This window comes from Carassius carassius, chromosome 46, assembly GCF_963082965.1.
Source record: "Carassius carassius chromosome 46, fCarCar2.1, whole genome shotgun sequence".
In the NCBI taxonomy this organism is placed as follows: domain Eukaryota; kingdom Metazoa; phylum Chordata; class Actinopteri; order Cypriniformes; family Cyprinidae; genus Carassius; species Carassius carassius.
In genome coordinates this window covers 26,862,182-26,882,598 of record NC_081800.1, presented here as the reverse complement: position 1 = coordinate 26,882,598, position 20,417 = coordinate 26,862,182, and the positions used below count along the sequence as shown (strand labels likewise).

The window sequence follows — 20,417 nt, the reverse complement described above, 5'->3', positions numbered from 1 at the left end:
TTATTTCAGATTTGATTTCAGAATTACACTTAACAGATTATTGGAGATGGAGTAATCCTCATAAATCACAATTTACATGGTTCAGTTCTTCTAATAAGGCCCAATGCTCAAGACTTGACTACTGGTTGATATCTAATAATCTAATTAACAACGTATCGAAATGTGACATTTCAGTTTCTCCCTTAACCGATCATTGTGCAGTTTTGCTATCCTTTTCCTTCCTTTAATCAGGTTGTGAGCGCAGTGTCATTTGGAAGTTTAATAACAGTCTTCTTGAAAATGAGGGTTTCTGTGAAAAGGTTAAAGAAGCTTTAAAAGATGTTAATGCAATGGAAACGTCACCCCTGAGTAAATGGGAATGGTTTAAATTTAATGTTAGAGGATTAGCTATAGAGACTGGTAAGCAAATTAGCCAATTTAAAAGTATGAAACGGCTTGAATTGATAAATGAAATGCACAAATTTGGCAACAAAACTGATTTAACTATAGATGAACAGATTCAGCTAAATAATTTACAAGCGAAATTTGACAATTTATACTTGGAGAAGGCCAAGGGAGCCTTCATTCGCTCTCGAGCCAGATGGTTAGAAGAAGGGAAAAAAAATTCTTCGTATTTTTTTAATTTGGAGAAACAAAGACAAACTAAAAAGAAGATTCAGAAGTTGTCAATCAATGGCTTAATTATTGAAGATGATGATCAGATTAACAAAGAAATAAGAACTTTTTATTGCAATCTGTATAATTCTAAATTCTCCGGTATTGAGTCTTCAATATTTTTCACAAAGTTAAAAGAACTAAGAAAAGAGGAAATAGAACAGGATTTCAAATCATATTTGGACGAGCCCCTTAAAATAGAAGAACTCGACAATGCTATTTTTATAATGTCAAAGGGTAAATCTCCAGGTTTAGATGGTTTATCGGTGGCTTTTTATCAACACTTTTGGACAGACATAAGACTTTTGCTTTATAATGCTTTTTTAGAATGTATTTCTAGTGGCAACCTTTCACCTTCCATGAAAAAAGGCATCATTACATTAATCCCTAAACCCAATAAAGATCATTTGCTGCTGGACAACTGGAGACCCATAACTCTGTTATGTAATGACTACAAATTATTAGCTCATGTTTATTCGAGAAGGCTGGATAAAGGTTTGGCTAAAATTATTGATGAATGTCAATCTGCCTTTATAAAAGGTAGAAATATTCATAACCATACTAGATTAATACTGGATATTTTAGACTATAGTGACTTTATTAACACAGACAGTTATATTATGTTTTTGGACTTTTTTAAGGCATTTGACACTATTGAACATCCTTTCCTTTTAGAATCTTTACGTTTTCTTGGTTTTGGAGAGGAATTTTGTAGCATTATCAAAATGTTTTACACTGATATTAGTAGCTATGTCTCATTAAATTCTGGTATGACTTCTAGTTTTATAGTGTCAAGAGGAATAAGACAAGGTTGCCCCATTTCTCCAAAACTTTTCATTTTGACTACTCAGTTAATAACATTACTTATTAATAATTCACATGATTTACAAGGTATTATTATATTTGATAAAGAGTTTAGGTTAAGCCAATTTGCTGATGATACATCTATTTTTTTAAAAGACAAATCTATGGTTGAAAAAACAATATCATTCAAACTTTCTCTAAAGCATCTGGCTTAACTCTTAATTTAAATAAATGTGAATTACTTCCAGTTCATACAAGTGTGGATTCTACCATTAGTAATATTAAAGTTGTTCAAGAAGTAAAATATTTAGGAATCACAATATCTAAAAACCCAATTAGAAGACAAGATGTAAATATTGCCAATCGAATCATTGTTACGGAAAAGTCCTTAAGTCTAGGGCTGCAACGATTATTTTGATAATCGATTAATCTGCCGATTATTTTTACGATTAATCGGTTTATGTACTTATATTTTAGTTTTGCCCATTTTTTCCCCAAGTAACTTATTAATAAAGAGTCTTTATCATTCAACAGACTTTTTAGAGATTTTAACCATTTTGCATTGTCATTTCCTCATCAAAAACATACCTGGAGTTGTGTTTTATTATGTGCTAGTAATCCTTTGTCGAACTCTTCTGCAATCAAAACACTGACCCATACGTACTCTAGCAAATTTCACAAGGAGATTTTAAATAATGTTTTCACCATGGCAGTCCTTAGGGCTCCTAAAGTAGTTTAACATCCCGAACAAAGCTTATTAAGGAATCTTTCAGAACATATTTTCACTAAGAATAAGAATAAAACAGAATAAAATTGCAGTACATTGCATTTTATTTTATTTTTTTATTTTTCCTGTAAACTGTAAACAGTCATTCGAATAAAGTGACAATGGCATGAAACCTGAATGGAACTCACATTTTAAAGTAAAATCCATCATTAAAAAAGTATTGAAAAAATATGAAAAAAAATGGACAAAAAAAACTTGCTGTGTGAAAAAGAGCAGTAAATACTTAGGGAAAAAAAGTGCATTTCAAATACATTTAAACATTTACTTCTCTCATTCAGTCATAATTAGGCTGCAAGACTGAATTATGAACTGGTAAACGAAAAACTGATCACAGAACATGTTTGTAAAGCTTTAAATGTTAACTGTTAAAAAGCAATGTTATCAGCTTTTACGACTAAACATCTAAACATTTGCAAACAACATTGTACTGGAGAATCTGAACATATAAAAGTCAGTTCAGTAGTGCAAAGTTTAGAGGTTACTCCTTTTTTTTTTTTTTGAAGGCTCAAAGTTAAGTACTCCCACACTTTGGATGACTTCGTTCGATTAGTTTTATCTTCCGCTTTTTTTTCTTTCTTTCTCGAGCTTACTCCACTGCCGTCTGTCTCCACCATCTCGCTGAATGCTGCAGAGAGCTGTTTGGGAAGCACGTGACATAAAACGAGGCCAGCTATTGGCTATTCACTACTTCTCCTGCTGTACTGGCTGAGTAAAACCTCCGGTGGCTCATTACTGCCACACTTTGGTCACCGCAGATTTAAAATATGCATGAAATGAGGCACTTACGGCAAATAAAAGTTATTTAGCAACTAATCGATGACTAAATTAGTTGACAACTATTTTAATAATCGATTTTAATCGATTAAATCGATTTGTTGTTTCAGCTCTACTTAAGTCATTGGTTAACCAGAGATTTAACAGTATTTGGTAGAGTTCTTCTGTCTAAAGCTGAAGGTATATCCAAATTATCTTATCCTTGTCACTCTCTTTATGTCTCCTCCAGCAATATTAGTAAAGCCAACTCTGTTTTATTCCATTTTTTGTGGAGAAATAAAACCCACTATATTAAGAGATCTCAACTAGTCAGAGATTATAATGAAGGTGGAATTAAGGCCATTGACTTTGAGGCACTAGTAGGTGTGTTTAGGATTAAGTGGATTAAAGAGTTTCTTTCTCAACCAAATTCAATGTGGATCCACAATCCTAGAAGGTTGTTCCATAAGTTAGGTGGCCTGGAATTTCTTCTAAGGTGTGATTTTGAAGTTAATAAAATCCCTCTTAGATTGTCTAATTTCCATAAACAAATCCTTCATTTTTGGAAAATGATATTTACACATAATTTTACTCCCCATAGATCCACACTCTGGAATAATAGGGTCATTTTAATAAATAAAAAATCATTATTTAAGAGGAATTGGTTTGAGAAGGGCGTTTTATTTGTGACTGATATCCTTGATCACAGTTGTAATTTCCTTAGTTTTGAGAGTTTCAAAGAGAAATACGACGTGGCTTGTACAACAAGAGAATTTGACAAAATCTGTAAAGCCGTTCCTCTTCCCCTTTTACATTTAATTTGTGGTATTTTAAAATATTACAATAGCAAGCCTTCTCTTCCGGCCCTACTGATTAATGGTCTAGATTTAGTTGATAAGAAATGTAATAATAAGGTAATGGGTTTGGTGTTAAGATCTAAAATATATACAGATTTTAACAAACCACTGCTGGTTCCTGAATTTCTATCGCAGTCCACTATGGTAAAGGCTGTCTCAAAATTTATTAGATGGCCTGTTTCTCCCAAAGTTAAAGAAACTCATTTTAAAATAATACGTAATATTTATACAGTTGCTGAATTTCTTAAAAAGTGAATTAAATTCGTGGTGGACGCTTGTGTATTTTGTGGAAAATTCGAGGAAACAGTGGAACATTTATTTGTCTTTTGTCCGGTTACCAAAGAATTTTGGAAAGATATAAAGGATTGGTTGTCTCTAAAAATAGATGGTGTTCCTTTGCTTGATACTGTTGATATTCTGTATTTTGTGGATAATTTGGATCTGTCCGTATCGGACCTAATTAATGTGATCATTCTTCTGTGTAAATATCATATTCACTGTAGTAAATGGAAAAATTCTAAGCCGTCATTTAATTGTTTCATCAATGATTTCAAACTTTTTTTTTCATCTCTCCATAAAATTAAAATGTACAAGTCAGCCAAAAAAATACTTTGTGACATAACAGAATTTTTACTGTTTTGAGTGTTGTACTGCTCCTTTTGTTTCTATAGGTTGTTGTACAGGTTAATTTATAGCTCCCTTGTTATTTTATTTAATTGTTTTTTGTTTGTTTGTTTCATGTATATGTGGCTGGGTTCAGTTCCTTTTCTGAATATGCCCCTTATTGTAATCGTTTGTATTGTTTTTAGTTCCTCTGCTAGAGTATGTATCTTGTTGTTGTGTGGTTCAATAAAATAAATAAATAAATAAATAAATAAATAATTAAATCTATCTAAAAAAAAAAAAAAAACGTTGCTCCCCTCCCCCACCAATCACGTGCTCATCTTCTACTGTTGCCGAATATATTAAACTCATATTCAATGAAATAATCAGCGAACGCAAGTATTTTATATTTAACTCTTTACAAGTTTAACATTTACAGGATTTTACACCAGGAAAGAAAAAATTTGCTGCAAGAATCTCTCCTTCACAAACACACACATACACTTAACTTTCAGGAGAAATTTGTAAATATGCTAGTTCACCGTCTTGGCAAGATTTGTCAAAGGTAAATTAAAATATTGTGCCCACATTAAAAAAACGCTACAATTTAAGATAAACATTTATTCAGACTTTGATCTGCTTACCTGTAAATGAGCATCAACTTGAGATGAAATCCATAAATCTTTGACTGAAACCATGCTCCTCTATGCGTCAGCTACCGTTTGGTTCCCCCTCTCCCACCGATCATGTGTGTACTTACGGTAAGACACCGTAATTTTAGAAAACAGTTCAGTACTGTATATTTACGCTGTTAATACGCTGTAAATTTACAGAAATTTTTTACAGTGTGGTAAACTCAAAAAAAAAAATCAGTTTTATAAGAGAAGTCACTGGCTTGTTGACTGTGTTTCTCATTCATTCCTATGGGATCCGTAAATGTTGTTTGATTGACGTACAGCTCTGACTGAAATTCAATGATGTCAAGGCTATATTGTAGAGGTGTAAAGTATGTGCGTCAATTTTCATTTATACTTCTGCGTCGTTGTACACGTCGACATGCAGTACACATGCAAACTTCTAGTATGCAGTGTTCACGGGCATGTTGCTTGTGTAACCCACAAACTACGGCAAAAGATATTAAAGAACAGATCATTTTTTAAAACTACAAAAAAGAAACTGCAACAGAACAACAGAAGTTGACATTCTTTAAATTTCCACAAGGACTTGTACCATGGCAGAACAACTGATTGTCATGGACAACAAAGTGAAAAAAAAAAAAAAAAAGTGAAAGTGACGTGACATTCAGCCAAGTATGGTGACCCATACTCAGAATTTGTGCTCTGCATTTAACCCATCCGAAATGCACACACACAGAGCAGTGAACACACACACACTGTGAGCACACACCCGGAGCAGTGGGCAGCCATTTATGCTGCGGCGCCCGGGGAGCAGTTGGGGGTTCGGTGCCTTGCTCAAGGGCACCTAAGTCGAGGTATTGGAGGTGGAGAGAGAACTGTACATGCACTCCCCCCACCCACAATTCCTGCCGGCCCGGGACTTGAACTCACAACCTTTCGATTGGGAGTCCAACTCTCTAACCATTAGGCCACGACTTCCCTCAAAAGTGATGTAATGCTACATTACATAATAACTTATAAGACACTTGTTCTTTGCTTTGTTTAATTTGTAACAATAAAATATATTAAAGTGTAAAATAACCACATAAAACGTCTCGGGTTACTTGATTGTAACCCTGTTTCCTGAAAAAGTGGGAACGAGATGCTGCGCTCAATAGCGCTAACGAGAGAACATTCTTTGTTCGACCGGTTGTGAAGCATGTGTGTCAAACACGCCAAAAATTGGCTTAAATAACCTCAGCAGGTGACCTCACTGATAACATGCATCTGCAGGTTATAAATAGACATGAAACGGAAACATCCTCAGGTTACCCCTTTGTCTGAAGAGACATCCAGACACTTCGACAGAGCGGCATTGAGGAGCAGCATCTCGTTCCCGCTTTTACAGGGAACAGGGTTACAGTCAAGTAACCCGAGACGTTCCCTTATCAAAAGCTACTCTCAATGCTGCGCTCAATAGCGCTAATGGGAACGAGAATACCAACGCCGCCGCACTGTAAGTGTCTGGACCCCCAGGGTTGTGTAGTGTGTGAACGCACACTTTCACCCTCCCGGCTTTCTGCAATGGTTTCATCTTCACTTCCTTCCCCTAAACTGTTTGCATCATTGGATGCTAACAGTGCTACTGATACTTTCTGCTCCACTCTTACATCTTGTTTAGACACTGTTTGCCCCTTATATTTGACCAGACCAGCCCGTAACACCCCTTCTGCCCCTTGGTTATTTGATGTTCTACGCGAACACCGTTCTAAGCTTAGAGCTGCTGAAAGGGTGTGGCGCAAGTCCAAAAATACTACTGACCTTAATGTGTATCAGTCACTCCTATCTTCTTTCTCTGCTAATGTCTCCACTGCTAAAATGACATACTACCATAACAAAATTAACAATTCGTCTAACTCTCGCATGCTTTTTAAAACATTTTCCTCACTTCTTTGTCCTCCTCCTCCCCCCTCCTGCTTGATCTCTAATAGCTGACGACTTTGCAACGTTTTTCATTAATAAAATTAAACACATTAGTGCACAATTTTCCACACCACAATCAGTCAAGCTCATATCACCAGCAAACTTACACTCATTTACATCCTTGTCTTCACTCTCTGAGGAAGAAGTCTCAAAACTCATCCTTTCTAATCACCCTACAACTTGCCTGCTTGATCCTATTCCATTTCATCTCCTTCAAGCCATTTCTCCTGCAGTTGTACCTGCACTCACTCACATCATCAACACATCCCTCCACACTGGTGTTTTTCCCTCATCATTTAGACAGGCACGTATAACTCCACTACTTAAGAAACCCAACCTCAACCCATCTCTTTTAGAGAACTACAGACCAGTTTCCCTTCTTCCTTTCATTGCAACCAAGTCTCTACATTTCTCACACACAACAACCTCCTTGACAGCAACCAATCTGGCTTCAGAAGTGGACATTCAACTGAGACTGCCATGCTCTCAGTTGTTGAAGCTCTAAGACTGGCAAGAGCAGAATCCAAATCTTCAGTACTTATCCTACTTGATCTGTCCACTGCTTTTGACACGGTTAACCAACCGATCCTCCTATAAACCCTATTGGCAAAAGACATCTCAGGAACCACACTTCAATGGTTTGAGTCTTACCTATCAGATAGGTCCTTTAAAGTATCTTGGAGAGGTGAGGTGTCCAAGTCACAACATCTAACTACTGGGGTGCCTAAGGCCTCAGTTCTTGGACCACTTCTCTTCTCTGTCTACATGGCATCATTAGGTTCTGTCATTCAGAAACATGGCTTTTCATACCACTGCTATGCTGATGACACTCAACTCTACCTCTCATTCCATCCTGATGATCCGACGGTAGCTATTCGCATCTCAGCTTGTCTAACAGACATTTCTTCCTGGATGATGGACCATCATCTTCAACTCAACCTTGCCAAGACAGAACTGCTTGTGATTCCAGCAAACCCATCGTTTCATCACAATTTCACCATCAATTTAGGCACATCAACCATAACTCCTTCAAAAACAGCTAGAAGCCTTGGAGTTATGATTGATGACCTAGGGTTAAATACGTAACCTAGAGACGTTCCTCTTCAGGAACTCGAGCTGCATTGAAGCGCTACGGGGAACGATGTACCCACACTGCCAGACTACCAAATCCCTGCCTAGTGTGTATCCGAAGAGCACAGCTTAGGAAAAGAGAACAGAAGTGCCTGGAGTGACTGGCATATATAGGCCATAGAATTTTGCAAATGTGGAGGGCATGGACCACTCCGCAGAGTTGCAGATGTCCAGCATGGACACACCTGCTAGGAAGGCCTAGGAGGCCACCATACCCCGAGTAGAGTAAGCCTTGGCTCGCGACAGCGGGGGAAGAACAGAGGACTCATAGGTGGCGTTGATAGTCTCAACTATCCAACGACTAATAGTCTGCTTAGATGCAGGAAAACCCCTTTTGGGGGGACCATAGCATACTAGCAATTGGTCTGATTTTCTCCACAGGGCAGCTCTGTGGACGTATGCGTCCAGCGCTCGAACTGGACAAATACAATTTAGCTTCTCTTGGTCGGGGTTCCGAAAGGGGAAGAGGGCAGAAGGCCTGCAGCACTACAGGTTGTGGTATGATAGAGGGAACCTTAGGAACATGTCCCGCTAGGGGGTATATGAACGCTTTGGTCATGCCAGGTGCAAAATCAAGATAGGTAGGGGCCACTGAGAGGGCCTGTAAATCTCCTACTCTCCTCAGAGAGGTAATAGCCAACAGAAAGGCGGTTTTAAAAGGTCAGATGTCTGTCTGAGATATGTTGAATCGGCTCGAATAGAAATTTGCAAAGAGCCTCTAACACCAGCAGTTAGCTGGGTCAAGCTGGCAGTCTCTGCACCATGAGGTGAAGAGTTTCCACCTCAGGGTGGAATGTGCATTTTCAATAATCCCATTTGCTTTTTTATTTATAGCCCATATTTGCCCCAGGGGAAGTGCCACCAGACATTGACTGCAAGTCTGTGGGAAACACTGAGATTCCTACGTATGCTTACACAAATTCAAACGTAAAAAAAAAAAAAAATTGAAACAATTGACAAATCTTCAGTTTTACAAAGCAAAAACCCTGGGCCGTTCCAAAACATTTGAGCATTACATCATATGGCCAGAGCTGTTACCCATAAAGGTTGACACAGAGGTGCTGAAGCCTGATTTACTGTATACTTCTGCGTCGGACATACGACGTAGCCTCTAAACTGCAGGACGTGCGTCGGTTTTCATTTATAGTTCTGTGTCATCATCTGCAAAACCATGCTGTACACATTCAACTGGACGGCTGCCATAACTTAAAACAAAAACATCACTGCAGGCTTCAACCCGGCTGCATTTATGATTTAGGCAATTCAAAAATCTCCAAGATTATTTTAAATAATGATTCAATCCATTTAAAACAACTGTTCAAAAAAATAAAACTTCAAATGGACTTGAGAACAGGCCATGTGTGTTTTTTATTGAACGTAACCGACACTTAGGCTAGGCGGCACTAGGCAGGCATAGCATAATGAAATGAGCAAAAAGGCTAGGGCCATTACAAATTTATTGGACAGTAAAACAAGTCGATCAACATTTTCGGGGGCCAGAGCAGAGCGTTTTTTATTCACTATATGTCCAGCAGTTGAGAAGACGCGCTCTAGAGGGCTGCATTGGGATTGAGTCCCGCCGGGTCCCGCGGGCCCCAACGCAAATCTCGCGGGAGCGGGCGGTTTGAATTTTGCTGCGGGCGGGAATGGGTGGCTAAAAAAACCCACTGCGGGATAGGGAGGTTGCCTGACAGCAATATTGCAAAGTGATTCATTTGTTAAATTCATTCGTTAACGTTGTTTATTTTATGTTATTTATTAGTGTTGTTTTTTGAGCACAGCCCCTTGTTGCCATCAAGAGGCGTAATGATGCCAGTGTTATTGAGCAGGCTGCCTTAGTTTGAATGTTTTTATTCTTATATGTATTTTTCAAACAGAATACCTGCGACACTTGGCTAATAATTGTAAAACTGCTGTTTTTCATGTAGCCTAGTTTATCATATTATGTATATTTTTTTTGCAAAGCAGTTTATTTTTATGTGCAAAGTTTTTGATAAAAACCAAATTCTATTTGAATGTATTGTGTGTTTTGTCTTTTTTTTTTTTTTTTTTTTTTTTACATGCAGGCCAGGGAAACGAAACAAACAACCCCATGAATCTCTTTATTAATATCAATACAAATACGTGTTTTTTTTTTCTGCGGGACGGGAGAAGACACAAAATCAATGCATCTCTATTATTGTGCGGGAATAAATTCTCAGAGTTTTGCGGGTGCGGGCGGGAGTGGACATACATATTGCGGGAGCGGGCGGGAGTGTAACACATACGTTGCGGGAGCGGGCGGTAATGGTCAGAAATTCAGCGGACGCGGGCGGGAGCGGGATGAAGAAAACAGTCCCGCGCAGGGCTCTAACGCGCTCCGACCGCACTGATGTCCCAGGGACACTTCATTGCCAGCTGCACAAGGTGAGGGTATTACTGCCAATTTTCCACCACAAAAGCCAGTTGCTGTCAGCTTGCAACGGTGGCTCCTTTTCATAACTCAGAATCTTCTGTAACTAGATGCGCGAATGAGGCGAATTCGAGTCTACCCCGCCGCGAGACCTCCAGACGCACGTATACAACATTTACATGGAAATGGTAATAAACATATTTGTTTGATCTTGGAGAGTCTGAAATACACGTTGCTCAATCAGGGTATTAAAACATATACACATCATAATTTATTCAGAGAAATAACTGACTATATACAGTACAGATTTAAAGACATAAAGCTTTATTTTCAACACTTCCGTGGCCTCACTAACTGTTGGCAGTTTAAAACGCGATGAGCAATCCAATCATATATAGATCAGGGGTTCAATCCATTATAAAACATACAAAGAGTGCACGTCTACCTATTATAGAATAAAAAAAACATTTCATACCACAATTGGAAGTTATTACAAGCGCTCGATGCTTTTAAAGTGGGTTTTATTAAACCATTTTAATTATTAATTATGTGCTAACTAGTCTTGACTCAATATTAACTTTGAAGTGCTACCTATTGCAATACAATATAGTCACTTAATTGCAACGCTCTCCCACATATTTAGCTATTGTAACTGCGCTTATTCCCGTCGTTGGTATAAGTGGCAGTGGGTGGTAATAGAGTAGAAATGTACAGTTTTATAACATCGTGCTGATAACGTTTCTTTAGTCCTTTCGGCAATCCTACAGCCTGAACCTCTGTAGGCAAACCACCCTTAGACTGATATTAGTGGGCAAGCTCAGCTTTTGATAAATGTTCACTTTATAGATGGTGACAGCATTGGAGAAACTTTTTATTTTGTAAATCAATACCTGACAAAACATATTATATCAACGTTATAATGTGAGAACAGAGTACAGGGGAGAACTGAATTGGAAGAACTTTCTAAGCGTATGACAGGGTTATTCAAATCTTGCTCTGGAGGGCCAGTGCACTGCAGTGTTTAGCTCCAACCCTGATCAAATCCACCTACAGTACCTGTGATTTTATAATGATACCAAAGACATTGATTAACAGGCTCAGGTGTGTTAGATCAGGGTTGGAGCTAAACTCTGCAGTGCACTGGCCCTCCAGGGCAAGATTTGAATAACCCTGGTGTATGAACTGATGGGGCCACAATGACGGCTGTTCGATGGTGCACGGCAAGGTTTTAGCACGACTATATGAAATGAGGTAAAAACATTTCTCATTTAGTAAACCTCGGGATTTGCATAGTGTCATTTCAGATGTGGAGTGTTCAAAACTCACATATTTCGCTGATGTTTTTAATCATCTCAATGACTGAATACAAAAATGCAAGCCAAAGATGAAAATATTCTCACCAAGTTGTGAGGCTTCAGGACCTAGCTCGACCTCTACCTTTTTTTTTTTTTGATAAACAGGGCCAACTTGATAAATCATTATACATCACTGGTTGTCCGTGACCAACGTCGATCTGCCATGAAACAAGTCATTGTGGAGATGGAAAACGTGCCATCTTCTCCTACTCCGTAGTTGTCTTTTGTAGTTTCAATAATGATTTAATTTTTTTTTTTTTTCGCCGTCATGGCTATATTGCTTCTCTGACGAGCCGCTACTTCTTCGGTTTTTTCTGTGGTCTGCGGGTTACACCAGCAACTTGCACGTGGACACTGTAGACTGCATGTCGATGCGGACAACGATGCAGAAGTATTAATGAAAACTGACGCATGGTCTACGGCATAAAGGCTACTGCGTAGGTCTGATGCAGAAGTATAATTCAGCCTTAATGCTGAATTTGACTGGGTCCTTGATGCTTGGGAGTTCATCTGGACTGGAAAGTTAAAAACCCATGTCACTGCAAGTACAAGAACAACTCACAGAACTGAGGGAAGACTGCAGTTTAAAAAAAAGATTTTCAATACATGGCTTTGGGCAGTTTTTGGATAACTGTGGAGAGGAATATCCAGCTGTTGCAAACAGTGCCATTTAAGTTCTGACACCATTTTCCACAACCTATTTGTGTGCACTGAGTTATTCTAGCCTGACATACATCAAGAATAAGTACAGAGAACAATTGAGAACAGTAGATCAGGAATTTTGTGTCGGTCTCTCATCCATTCCTGCCAGAATTGATAAGCTGTGTGCATCATCCGAGGCTCAGGTTTCCCATTGAAAGTAAGTCCTTTTCAATTGAGTATGTGTGTGTGTGTGGTGGTCCGGAGGACACTGTTTAGCATAAGTGTTTGTGTATGGCAATGGTTTTCAACCTGTGGGCCGCGGCGGTGTTGCAGGTGGGCCGCAATTTATTTATTAATTATTAAAAGAAATAATAATATTGTTAATATATGTAATAATGTCTAAGTCATAACATAATAAACAATTTCATATATATAATTAAATAAAAAATAAATATTAAACTGTAACTATGCTTCCACTATTCAAGCTTGCTAATTGGTTTAAGAATAAATTGTCTTTGTTTTTCCCTTCAACGCAGCAGCTTGTCATTGTTTTGTGTTTGTTTTTTTTTGGCTCTATATCTGCTCTCAATTTGCTCTTCTCACTCCAGTCTTGCTTTGTCCATCGCTCCAGTTCTCTGCCGTTTTTGACTGCTTGTCTCAACACTGCTCTGCATGTTCCCTCCTGACTGCTTGCTCCGCTGCTCTGCCTGGATCTGGTTTTCCCATTTTGCTGAGCACTGCCAGCCCAAGTTATTTTCTGTTCATTCAATAAAGACAGTTTACAATCTAGCTTCTGAGTACTGAGTAAGTAATTAACCCAACAATAGCAAGGTCAGTTAATTTTTTTGCAGTGGGCCACGCAAACATATGTGTTTGGTTTTGTGGGCCGCGAGTTGAAAAAGGTTGGGAACCACTGGTGTAGGGTATAAATATTTTCTATAAAATTCTAAGAATTAAGAACTAAGCTCATTTTCATGTTAGGGAAAACACCCCTGAAAGAACACTTTTTAGACCTGCCCCAAAAATGTCACTTTTATGTTATCTTGAGCTGGAACTTCACAGGCACATTCAGGAGAGCCATAAGATTTAAATTACGTCTTGTAAAAAGGGGCATAATAGGCAGGCGCGCAGATAGCTCTAGGGACCTGGGGGGTGGGGGGGTGGGGGATTCGTAGTAAGATTCATAGTAACCAGATCCGTCCACCTCCATCTCAATGAAAGGCTCTATTGGTAAACAGAGGATTAATCTGAGTTTCCGCTATGTACATTAGTCTAAGCAGAAGCTACCTGGCCCGCCGCTCCTTAAATGTGTACTAATCGATTTTTGAAAACACACTTTTGACCGTAGTGTCTGACCAAGTCCAAAAACACACTTGTAGCCAATCAGCAGTAAGGGGACGTGTCTTGTCCTTATAGCAAGAAGAGAGCACTCAATTTGAGTGCACAGGACGCATATTACATTACATTTACATTTAGCAGACGCTTTTATTCAAAATTAGCATATTAGTAGATCGACTACAGATTTAGAGAGATGGCAGATAAAAAAGAGGGTTTACAATCAGGCAAGAGGCAGGACCCGCAAAAATATTGGGGCAGCTTGCCAGCGGTGGAGAGAAACTCAAGGATTGGGAAGGGCTCAAATAGGATACCGAGGTTTCTTTGTTTCTTTTTGATAGGTGAGTAACGTTGATTTTGCGTTGTTTCACACAACTTATCAATGTTGGCTTTTGTTTGAATATGCTTGTGTTATCTTCGCTTGTTTCCGCGATCGTTATTGCCATGGTTGCGCACGTACGTGTGGGGTGAAGATTTCAAAATAGGGGTGAAGCATGGTGGCCGAGAGATCTCAATGCGCTGCAACTTCACAAAACGCGTTCAAATAGAAAAAGCACCAGCAAATTAAGAAAACATCAGTTCGACAACACTTGTGCTGCAAATACTCACAACACAAACAAATACAGAAACGCTCTGCAAATACTCAACACAAACAAAATTACCCCCAAAAAAGAAAATTTAAACAAGGTTTTTTATTTTTTAATATTGATTACCATTTGTATAACCATAGTTGTACAAATACCATGGTTAAACTATGGTTAGAGTAGTAAATCCATGGTTAATTTCTTAATGATTACAGTAACAATTTTTTTTGTTTGCTTTTTTTATATATTTATTAATTCATTAATTTCAATAGTAAAACCATATGCTATGTTTAGTTTTTGTAACGTAAGTTGTAAAAATAAGTTAGCCAGCTTACATAACCTTTCACATAACCTTTTTAATTGTGTATTTAGTCAGCCTATTTAGGCTAATAATATCCATTAAAAGAAAAAAACAAGGAATCTATGACCAGGATTGTTAAAATAAACAAAGATCTTTTAAGAGCAAACAATGATAAATAATGTCCCAGCCATGTTTGTCACTTTACGGTTCCCTTAAAGGGATAGTTCATTTTCAAATTAAATTTTGGTATGTTTTAGCTTACCTCAAGGACATCCAAGATGTAGGTTTCTCTGTTTCCTCAGTATTTCCCATTTTGATATTTTTAGGTCCAACCGTTCTTGTCTGTGACTCACATAATGGATGTCTATGGTCAACCACCTCAAAGAGCAGGCACAGAGGAGTCAAAATTAAACAATTCCCCATCGTAAGTACACATTGATGACCTAAGACACGAAACGAGCGGATTGTGTAAGAAAACGAACAGTATTTATATCATTTTTACCTCTTGTACACAACCACGTCCAACTGATCTGAGTTCGCGAGTGCTTCCCGATGTGACGTGCGCGCGAGCTCTGGCTTTAGTCTGCGCAAGCGCAGAAAGCGCCGGAAGTGATCTCTCGCGCGTGTACATCACTCATTGTTTACACTTACTGCCTATGGTTTACACAGATTTCGGAAGTATTACCTTTCACTGTGAAGATCTAAACATATTTAGACGTACAGGAAATTGCAATGGAAGACGATTTCAATATATCCATAGACAACGTTGAATTTTTTTCACAACCATATTTATTTGAAACAGAATACACAGAGCAAGTACTCAGGAGCGATCCGCTGCAGCAGCACGTCTTAAAGCCTCAGAGACAGAGATCTCTTCAATATTGGTGGTGTTTTAGTAGCAAGTGTTGTGAGATGCCAACAGAAGTAGAGAGCATATGTTGTCACGAATGGAACAACTACAAGACGACGACGAGGACATTGACAGTATCACATCACACACCTACCTGACTGAAGATCCTGATTTTTCTCCGCTGTTGAGACGCAGCGTTTTGCACGTTGTGTTTAGTTTGCCACGTATAAACTGGAGGCGACGTCCAATGCCAGAGGGACCCAATGGCACGCTGTCAGTAGAGTGAGTAATGTGTTGTATTTTTATTATAAACGCAACGATTATAGGGTGCATTATAAACATTAATTTATTACAATTACTGCATTATATTTCAGACAGTGCAGATTGAAAGCGTAGCGTGTGGTAAACAATGAGTGATGTGCATGCGCGAGACATCACATCCGGAGCTTTCCGCGCTTGCACAGACTAAAGCCAGAGCGCGCACGCACGTCATATCAGGAAGCACTCGTGCACTCAGATCAGTTGGACGTGGTTGTGTACAAAAGGTAAAAAATATATAAATACTGTTCGTTTTCTTACACAAACCGCTCGTTTCTTGTATTAGGTCATCAATGTGTACTTATGATGGGGAATTGTTTAATTTTGACTCCTCTTTGCATGCTCTTTGAGGTGGAGACCATAGACATTCATTATATGAGTCACAGACAAGAACGGTTGGACCTAAAAATATCAAAATGGGAAATACTGAGGAAACAAAGAAACCTACATCTTGGATGTCCTTGAGGTAAGCTAAAACATATCAAAATTTAATTTGAAAGTGAACTATCCCTTTAAATATTAAATTTCTTTATTTGTTTGTATTGTGAGTATTTGCAGCACGTGTTGTCAAACTGATGAAGATGTTTTCATAATTTGCAGGGATTTTTGTCATTTGCAGCACGTTTAGCTCTCTCGGCCACTGTCGGAGGTCCTGTTGGGGTATGGGTGTGTTTGTTTTGGTGCTAAAGAATCGGGTCAGGGCACATGCAGGCTGAAGCACAATAATAATCTAACCATTACTTTGTACCCACCTTCTCACTACACGCTGTTCTGTTGTCAAACACACGACGATGGTGCTGCCACTGACATTTATGTTCTCTGTGTGTGTGTGTGTGTGTGTGCTATGACTCCTGACCCCGGGGTCCTACGAGGAGCTGGAAGCTGCCTCAATTGTGCCTGTAGCGGTAACCATAGTGATCTTATACAGGTGCATCTAAAAAAATTGAATGTCATGGAAGAGTTCTTTATATTTTGTAATTTAATTAAAAAAGCAAACTTTCTTATATTCTAGAATCACAGACTGAAATATTTTGAGAGTTTTTTGTTTTAATTCTGATGGTGACTTCCAGCTTAGAAAAATTTAAAAGTAGGAAACTTTGAAAGAAAAATAAAAATAAAAACCCAAAGTAGGTTTAATTATGCACTCAATACTCAAATACAACCTGGGCTTCAGTGTGGCGTGGCATGAAGGCAATCAGTCTGTGGCACTGCTGAGGTGTTACTGAAGCCCAGGTTGCTTTGATAGCGGCCTTTAGCTCCTCTGTATTGTTCGTCAGATGTTACTTATCTTCCTCTTCACAATGCCCCATAGATCCTCTGTGAGGTTCAGGTCAGGTGAGCTGGCTGGCCAATCAAGCACAGTAGTATCATGGTCAGCAAACCACTTGGAAGTGGTTGTGTCACTGTGGGCAGGTGCTAACATCCTGCTGGAAGAGGAAATCAGCATCTCCATAAAGCTTGTCAGCAGATGGAAGTGCTCCCAAAATCTCCTGGTAGATGGCTGCATTGACTCTGGACTTGATAAAACACAATGGAGCAACACCAGCAGACATCACAGCACCCAAATCATATCTGACTTCAGAAACCTCACACTGGACTTTGGATTCTGTGACTCTACAGTCTTCCTTCAGACCCCAGACGTTGATTTCCAAATGAAATGTTAAATTTCCTTACGTCTGAAAAGAGGACTGTGGACCACTGAGCAACAGTCCAGTTCTTTAACTCCTCACCCCAGGTGAAATGCTTCAGATGTTATTCTCTAGTTCAGGAGTGCTTGGTTCTAGGAATGTGACAGCTGTAGCTCTTTTCCTGAAGACGTCTGAGTGTGGCGACTCTTGATGCACTGACTCCGGCTTCAGTCCACTCCTTGTGACACTCTCCCAAGTTCTTGAATCGGCTTTTCCTGATAATCTTCTCAAGGCTGTGGTCATCCCTGTTGCTTGTGCACCTTTTCCTACCACACCTTTTACTTCCAGACAACTTTCTATGAATATATTTTGATCCAGCACTTTGTGAACAGCAGCCCTTTCAGCAATGACCTTCTGTGGCTGACACTCCTTGTGGAGGGTGTTGATGATTGTCTCTTGGACAAATGTGAAGTCAGTAGTCTTTCCTATAATTGTGGTTGCATGTTCTGAACTATCCCAGGAGGTACCCTGTATTTATACTCAAAATTAATCAAACTAATCAAGCTCAAAATTGAATAATACTGATTTTTTTATTTTCTTAAGCTGTAAGTCATAGCCATCAGAATTAAAACTATTGAAATATTTCAGTTTTTGTGCAATGAATCTAGAATATAAGAAACTTTGCTTTTTTGAATTAAGTTACAAAAAAATCGTCTGTCTTGAAACTTTGACTGCTTGACAGCTTGGTCCCCCTCAGGTTGCTCTGTCAATTCTTTGTCTTCAGTTAGGAACCTAGGTGTGCTATTTGATCGCAATCTTTCCTTAGAAAGCCACGTTTTTAGCATTTGTAAAACTGCATTTTTCCATCTCAAAAATATATCTAAATTACGGCCTATGCTCTCAATGTCAAATGCAGAAATGTTAATCCATGCATTTATGACCTTAAGGTTAGATTATTGTAATGCTTTTTGGGTGGTTGTTCTGCACGCTTAGTAAACAAACTACAGCTAGTCCAAAATGCAGCAGCAAGAGTTCTTACTAGAACCAGGAAGTATGACCATATTAGCCTGGTCCTGTCAACCTATCAAACATCGTTTAGATTTTAAAATATTGCTTATTACTTATAAAGCCCTGAATGGTTTAGCACCTCAGTATTTGAATGAGCTCCTTTTACATTATAATCCTCTACGTCCGCTACGTTCTCAAAACTTGCAACTTGATAATACCTAGAATATCAAAATCAACTGCGGGCGGCAGATCCTTTTCCTATTTGGCGCCTAAACTCTGGAATAACCTACCTAACATTGTTTCGGGAGGCAGACATACTCTTGCAGTTTAAATCTAGATTAAAGACCCATCTCTTTAACTCGACTTACACATAACATACTAATATGCTTTTAATATCCAAATCCGTTAAAGGATTTTTAGGTTGCATTAATTAGGTAAACCGGAACCGGGAACACATCCCATAACACCCTATGTACTTGCTACATCATTAGAAGAATGGCATCTACGCTAATATTTGTCTGTTTCTCTCTTATTCCGAGGTCACTGTAGCCACCAGATCCAGTCTGTATCCAGATCAGAGGGTCACTGCAGTCACCCGGATCCAGTACGTATCCAGACCAGATGGTGGATCAGCACCTAGAAAGAACCTCTATAGCCCTGAAAGACAGCAGAGACCAGGACAACTAGAGCCCCAGATACAGATCCCCTGTAAAGACCTTGTCTCAGAGGACCACCAGGACAAGACCACAGGAAACGGATGATTCTTCTGCACAATCTGACTTTGCTGCAGCCTGGAATTGACCTACTGGTTTCATCTGGTCAGAGGAGAACCCCAACTGAGCCTGGTTTCTCCCAAGGTTTTTTCTCCATTCTGTCACCGATGGAGTTTCAGTTCATTGCCGCTGTCGTCTCTGGCTTGCTTAATTGGGGTCACTTCATCTACAGCGATATCGTTGACTTGATTGCAAATAAATGCACAGACACAATTTAACTGAACAGAGATGACATCCCTGAATTCAATGATGAACTGCCTTTAACTATCATTTTGCATTATTGACACACTGTTTTCCTAATGAATGTTGTTCAGTTGCTTTGACGCAATGTATTTTGTTTAAAGCGCTATATAAATAAAGTTGACTTGACTTGACTTAAAAAATCCCATCTGCGCCCCTGATAACAGGTGTCCTTTTTACCAAAATAATTCTACTAAACTACCGTATTTTTCGGACTATATTGTAAGTCGCACCTAAGTATAAGTCGCATCAGTCCAAAAATAAGCCATGGCGAGAAAAAAACATATATAAGTCGCACTGGACTATAAGTCGCATTTATTTAGAACCAAGAGAAAACATTACTGTCCAAAGCCGCGAGAGGGCGCTCTATGCTGCTCAGTGTAGGCTACAGGAGCACTGAGCAGCATCTCTGACATCATAGAGCGCCCTCTCGCGGCTGTAGACCGTAATGTTTTCTCTTGGTTCATGTCAAATCAGTTTTGATAAATAAGTCGCACCTGACTATAAGTCGCAGGACCAGCCAAACTATGAAAAAAAAAAAGTGTGACTTACAGTCCGGAAAATACGGTAAGCATGCCAACCAAAATTATGCTTTAGTGAATCCGTTTTACGGTTTGTAGTCAACAGCAAAGAAAAGTATATTATATGCAAAATCCTTATCACAAACGGGGGATGCTAATTGATCAGCAATTAATATATGTTACCAACATTTTTACACCTCAGAGAAGCAATAATCCCACCAATTCCATGTGTAGTCCTAATGAGTTCTGTGCATATTATAAAAAAAATAAAGATTTCAAAA

At 38.8% G+C, this 20,417-nt stretch overlaps 1 long non-coding RNA gene across 1 annotated transcript in view; it reads left to right on the top strand.

Annotated features, from left to right (window-relative positions):
- Positions 1-20,417, top strand: part of LOC132129663 (uncharacterized) — a 193,796-nt gene that overhangs the window by 17,585 nt on the left and 155,794 nt on the right. The gene's annotated exons all lie outside the window — the stretch shown is intronic.